We start from the raw sequence: 7,426 nt of genomic DNA, 5'->3' as shown, positions 1-7,426 counted from the left end.
TTGCATTAATTTTAGTTTATTTATATTAATTTTTCTTTTAAATACACTAATACAAACAAAATACATATAAATAACGTAATACAAACCGGTGCATACAAATAACCTAATTAAAATTATACAAATATTCCATATTTTTTATAGGTTAGAAAACATACCTTAAAAAACATAAACATACCACCCTAATAATAAATATACTTTGAAATAAACTTTATTCATTCAAATCGAACCACGGAAACTGATCCACAGAGGTGTACACCGATCCTTAGAGGTGTGCACTAATCCGCAAAGGTGTACACTTATTATTGTATTACATTGTTTATACGTATTTCGTTTGTATTAGGTTATTTACAAAACCAGTTGAGTTAACTTTTACTTTATTCCATAGAACAGAAAATACAAAACAGTACAAATACATGAAAAACATACATTAACAACAAACGTATTACATAAAACATTTCATTATTTTTAACCTTTTTTTGGTCAAATTTTTTAGATAATAATCACATAAAGTATAAGTGTATTTAAAAAAAAATATTAATAAACGAAAATGAACGCAAAAAAAAAAAAAAAAAATATTTAAAAAAAATTAAAAAACCAGCATTCCGCAGAGCTATAGCTAGATTCGCACAGGCTTTAATGGATCCGCTAAGGGTGGATTCCCAAAGAGTTTTGTGGACTGATATCAAACATAAGTTTATTATTTTTAACCTTTTTTTGTCAAATTATTTACATAATCACATAAGGTATTAGTGTATTAAAAAAATTAATATTAATAAACAAAAATGAACGCAAAAAAAAAACGAAAAAACGAAAAGAAAAATCAAAAAACAACAATTCCGCAGAGCTGTAGAGGATCCGCAGAGCATTTAATGGTTCCGCAGAGGGTGTACACTGATCTGTAGAGGTGTACACTGATCCGCAGAGATGTACACTGATCCGCTGATAACGGTTATGTGGATTCCCAAACAGTTATGTGGACCGATGTGACAATCTGAAATTTTATTCTGAACAAACAATATCACTTCAATAGAAGTCAGAACAGTCGCAGTAAAATTTCAGACTTTTCCGTATAAGTTTGAGTATTTCAGGGTTTACACTTAAGGAGATATCAGGAGAGTGGATGCACTATGATTTTGTGCAACTCTGTTATTCCAAAACTCTATTACATTAGAGTTCATTTCAGGAATAAAATATTTTCTGCCAAAAATCTCAGGACTATATATAGAAATCTGAGCCATTTTCATTCATTAATTACATTTCCAACTAGAGAAAAGCCATTTTCTCTCTCACGGATCTTCGGGTTTTCATCCCAAATCGTGAGTACCTCTCTCTAGTTGTATTATATAGCTAGTAATGTGCTTAATAACATAGATTTCATATCAAAACAACTAGATTCGAGAGTTTACCGCCCAAGAACACCTTGGGGAGTAAACTCTTACAATGATGCCTAGTCCTTCCCCCGTGATATGTAACTACCTTAGACTTGTATGCTAGTGTATATAAGACTAGAAATCACCCATGAACACCAAGATTAAGGTGTTCACGGCCCAAGAAGTTCTTGGACCGTGAACTCCAAACTCAAGGGCCAAAGAGTGCTTTAACCACTCCTAAAGCCTTGGACAAATACCTAGATTTACTCCTAGTTGTATTAATCACCTTAAAACATCAAAGAACCATCCCAAAGAGATATTACGGCCTTAATCTCCTATGGAAATGGTCTTTGGGCCGTGAACATCAATCAAGGGTACCAAAGTGTGCTTAAGGCCTTCATTAGCCTTAGATAAATGTCTAGAACCTATCCTAGATGAGCATGAGACTTGAAAACATAAAAATACCCCTTCCCATATGAGTTTACGGTATTAAACTCAAAAGGGAATGGCCTTGGTGCCATAAACTCGTCAAAGGAGTGTCTTAATGCCCTAAACCCTTCCATGGATTAAACCACCAAGTAGAATTGCTTCTAGGGATCATGTAACACATCAAAACACAAAATGTCATTAAACTTAGGAGATTACGGCCGTAAACTCAAGGGTTTACGACCGTAAACTCCTTGTGTGAGGTTTATTGGAGAGTAAACTCATGTATAGGGTCCTTTGGAACCCTAAACCCAATTGCCTTGTCCCACAACAACTTAGATGCAATCTTTAGGGCTTATAACACTTATATAAAGTGTTTATCATGTTCTAGGATGTCTTAACATTTACAATTAGTAGTTTAAGACTAATTGGGTGCATATATGTGTGATTATATGTTCATTAGGATCATAGTGTGTGTACAAGTCCTCACTTGACACCTAACAATCCTACACCGTTCAGTACATCCAAACCACCACCTTCAGGTGAGTTCATACCCCTTAATCAATGTTTTAAATGATTTTAAATGCTTTAATGGGGGGGGGGGGGGAATACAAGTAGAAAATAGTATGTTATTAAATCACTCGTATGTATTTTATAACTGTGTTTTCATCCATCAGATTTCACATACTTTAAAATATGATGCATGAAATGGTTTTCTATCTTAAAATACCTTGGTAACAAAAGTATTAGTTTTGAAATGTTTATTAAAATGACATCAAGTCACTCTTAATTATTGTTCAAAACTCTTAGATATCTTACAAAACCATTTTTACCTTCTTGAACAAAACTATACCTATACACTTATGTTCTTATATATGTATTGATGTTATAGTTTTCATCCTTCATTCAGTTTCCCACACTTTTGTGTAGCAAGGGTGTATAAACCTGCTTGAACAACCAATTACCTTCCAGTTAACTATTATAGGGATAGTTAGAAGATACAAAACATTATTCCTATTACAAGGAATTACATCAGAGTCAGTTCATTCATGAGTCTATACTATACATTACATGTTACATTAATACACTTACATGAGTACGCTTACATGGATACACTTACATGAATACCTTACATGAATACATTACATGAGTACCTTTACGTAGATACATTTACCTGTATACACTTACATGAATACTTGTATCTCGATTCACGAGGATGATTTATTAGTACCTTCTGTGTAAATTGTCCTACCTATCCCAGTTCAACGAGATATCTAGACGGGACTAACCATTCCGAATCTCACCTGTTAGCAACAGTGGTTGATGAACATCTATGGATGCCTACGGTTATTACTTATACTAGGAGTACCTTTACAGGACTAACCATTCCTTGGGCCTACTGTTCGCTATAGAGGTTGATGAACATCTACGGATGCCTACGGTTAATACTTATACTAGGAGTACCTTTACGGGACTAACCCTTCCTCCCCCTGCTACAGCTATAGAGGACAATTGAACAATCTACGGATGTTCAAAGGTTATACATTTCGCTAATTGCGATGTCGTGTTAATCCTAATACAAAAGGATAACAATTACATTAGTACATTTTCCTATTACTTTATTTTGTGATACATTCACATAAACGATGAGTTAGACTAAGTACTGTTAGTAATAGTCAAAAGAAAGGAAAAACTATCATTTTCATAGCAAAACATTCGGGTCTTGGTAGAAGACTACATTTCATACTAGTAGGAAATAAGGGATTTTCTAGGGCTTTCATTACTTACATCAACTGTTTCATTTAAAGATTTATAGGGCATTCATAACAGCTTTCCAAAACAAGACAATGACACTTAAATACTTATGAATTCACCAGCTTTAGGCTGATACTCGCTTTCAAAATAACTTGTATTCTCAGGTCACCAGTTAGACAGGTACGATGGCTAGGCCTTGAGAAGACGGAGCACAGACAAGACTCGTCTTTTATTTTGATTGTATATTTTGGTGTCTTATTACTTTGAAAGAACACACATGTATTAAAACTTTACTTTTAATGCAATGGATGATGTTGTTGCTTGTTTGCTACTTTACACTGTTGTGATACTGTACATGACGTCCTCCAGCAAATGGGGGTCCGACACCTCCTCCCATACAACAGCTTAAAGGGCGGCATACCAATGCTCGAATGATGGCTGTTGTTGTAGGAAAACTCTGCCAAGGGCAAGTACGTATCCCAACTCCCCCCGAAATCCAACACACATGCCCGGAGCATGTCCTCGAGCGTCTGAATCGTCCGCTCACTCTATCCGTCTGTCTGGGGGTGATATGCGGTCCTAAAATGCAACCTGGTACCCAACTCCTCATGAAACTTCTTCCAGAATCTGGAAGTGAAACGTACATCCCGGTCTAAGACAATCGAGATCGGCACCCCATGCCGAGATACCACTTCCCTCACGTACATCTCTGCTAACTTCTGCGGAGAAGCTCTCACTAATAGCAAGGAAGTGGGCGCTCTTCGTCAACCTGTCCACAATCACCCAAATTGCATCGACTCCCCCAGCAGTCCTTGGCAATTTGGTGATAAAATCCATGGTGATCTGTTCCCACTTCCATTCGGGAACCTCCAACAGCTGCAACTTACCATGCGGTCTCTGGTGCTCGGCCTTAACCCTACGGTAGGTTAAGCACCTCTCAACAAACCACGCAACATCCCTCTTCATACAAGGCCACCAATACTCCCTCCTCAGGTCCAAATACATCTTAGTGGCCCCAAGATGGATCGAGAATTTCGACCGATGAGCCTCTTCCATCAAAATGGTACGCGCCCCTCCCACAAACGGTACCCATATACGCCCCTGAAAAGTCATAAGTCCCCGACCATCGGTAACGAACTCCGATACCAACCCAACAACTCGCTCTCTCTTCTGGTTCCCCGATCTCACGGCCTCAGCCTGTGCTCCACGAATGGTGTCCAACACCGGAGCCATCACGGTCAATCGCAAACATACACCTCGCAATGGGGCGCTCTCCGCCCTGCGACTCAGGGCGTCGGCTACCATATTAACCTTGCCCGGATGGTACAGAATCTCACAATCATAATCCTTGACCACATCCAACCACCTCCTCTGCCGCATATTTAGGTTGGGCTGATCCATCAAATACTTCAGGCTCTTATGGTCCGTGTATATCATACACCGAACCCCATACAGATAGTGACGCCAAATCTTGAGGGCGAACACCACTGCCCCCAACTCTATATCATGGGTGGGATACCTCGTCTCATGAGGTTTCAGCTGCCTCGATGCGTATGCTATCACATGCCCTCTCTGCATCAGCACCGCTCCCAACCCCAAGATCGATGCATCAAAGTATACCACAAAGTCCTCCATCCCCTCCGGGAGGGCTAACACCGGGGCTTCACATAACCTTTGGCGAAGCGTCTCAAAGGAGGCCTGCTACTCGTGGCCCCATGAAAAAGCGACACCCTTCCGGGTCAACCTGGTGAGTGGCACTGCGATTTTAGAGAAATCCTTGATAAATCTCCGATAATAACCTGCCAATCCTAGGAAAATCCTGATCTCGGAGGGTGACCTCGGCACCTCCCAACTCATCACCGCCTCAACTTTGGCCGGGTCGACCAATATCCCTTTCTGGTTAACGAGATGACCTAGGAACCGGACCTCTCGCAACCAGAAATCACACTTGGAGAATTTGGCATAAAGCCTCTCTGAGCTTAGAACTCCGAGGATCTCCCTCAAATGCTCCTTATGCTGCTCTCTAGATCTCGAATATACCAAAATGTCATCGATGAATACAATCACCGACCGATCCAGCATCGGCCTGCACACTCGGTTCATGAGATCCATGAACACTGTCGGGGCATTGGTGAGCCCGAAAGGCATCACCACAAACTCGGAATGCCCATAACGCGTCCTGAACGCTGTCTTCTAGATGTCCTCATCTCACACCCTCACCTGATGATATCCAGACCTCAAATCGATCTTGGAGAACCAAGATGCTCCCTGTAACTGATCGAACAAATCATGGATCCTCGGCAACGGGTAACGATTCTTGACCGTCAGCTTGTTCAACTCCCGGTAATCAGTGCACATCCGGTGTGAACCATCCTTCTTCTTGACAAATAGGATAGGCGCTCCCCACGGCGAGCTGCTCGGCCGAATAAACCCCTTTCCCAGGAGCTCCTGAAGCTGCGAGGATAACTCTTACATCTCTGGAGGTGCAAGGCGATAAGGCACCTTAGCGATAGGCGCGACCCCCGGAACCAAATCGATACTGAACTCCACTTGCCTCACAGGAGGCACACCCGACAACTCCTCTGGAAATACATCCGGGAACTCACGCACTATCAGAACCTCCTCAATTGACCTCGGCCTCTCGGAATCCACTCGCGTATCCATCACATACGCCACAAAACCCTTACAGCCCTGCTGAAGACACTGCCTCACCCTAGTGGCCGAACAAAACGCTGACCCAGAACATGTACCCTCGCCGTACAACGTAAGGACTCCCCCACTAGGGTCTCGTATGGTCACCAGCTGTTGCTCGCAGTCGATAACCGCACCGAATCTGCTCAACCAGTCCATGCCCACAATGAAACAGACATCACCCATCGCAATAGGAACCAAATCAATCGGGAACTCAACACCGAAAATCTCGAACACGCACCCCCGGAGAACCTCTGTGGCATATATCACCCTCTCGTCAGCTATGGAAACTCTCAGAGGCCGACTCAATGCCTCACGACTAACACTGATATGCTGACTAAAAGCCATAGATACAAAAGACCGACTCGCACCCGAGTCAAATAACACCAAGGCAGGTACAGAATTCACAAGAAAGTACCTATGCATAACATAATATAAGCATAATATCTCAACATCAAAATAAATACACGAAAGAATACATACCAACCACGACATCGGGCGCTACGCAGACCTCATCCGCGGTCAACTGAAAGGCTCTCCCTCGTGCCCTCGGCGCCTCGGCCTTCACTGGCCGACTCTCGGTAGCTCTGATGGCGGCAGGGGCAAATCCCTGAGGTGCTCCCTGAGCTGATCCCCGCAACTGCGGACACTCCGCCTTTCGGTGTCCGGTCTGGTTGTAGTGAAAACACACTGCAAACCCCTTGGGGCAGTCCTTGGCCATATGCCCCTCCTTGCCACACTTGTAGCAAGATCCAGCTCTACATACTCCATCATGACCCTTGCCGCACTTTCCACAAGTGCGGCCCTTCTGGCTCCCCGCTTTGGGATCAGCGGGCTTGGCCCGCTTGGCTGCCGGCTGGGACTGTGCCGGTCGCCGATCCCTCCCCTGAGACTCCGCCTCCTCCCTGGCCCGAGTCTCTAGCTCGATCTCCCTCTTCTGGGCATATGCCTAAAGCTCAACAAATGTCCGATACGAGGAGTTCGCCACGAACTCCCGAATGCCTCGCCTCAAAATACTCAAATATCGGCTCATACGTGCCTGCTCAGTGGACACGTGCTCAGGGCAGAACATCGCCCTCTCGTGGAACATCCTGGTAATCACCGTAACAGACTCAGTACCCTGCTTGAGGGTCAGAAACTCCTGGGCCAAACACTCCCTCTCCACCTGGGGAACATACTCATCT

The sequence above is a fragment of the Lactuca serriola genome, chromosome 7 (genome assembly GCF_051521515.1).
Source record: "Lactuca serriola cultivar US96UC23 chromosome 7, Lser_US96UC23_V15, whole genome shotgun sequence".
Classification (NCBI taxonomy): Eukaryota; Viridiplantae; Streptophyta; class Magnoliopsida; order Asterales; family Asteraceae; genus Lactuca; species Lactuca serriola.
This window is presented reverse-complemented; position numbering follows the sequence as displayed.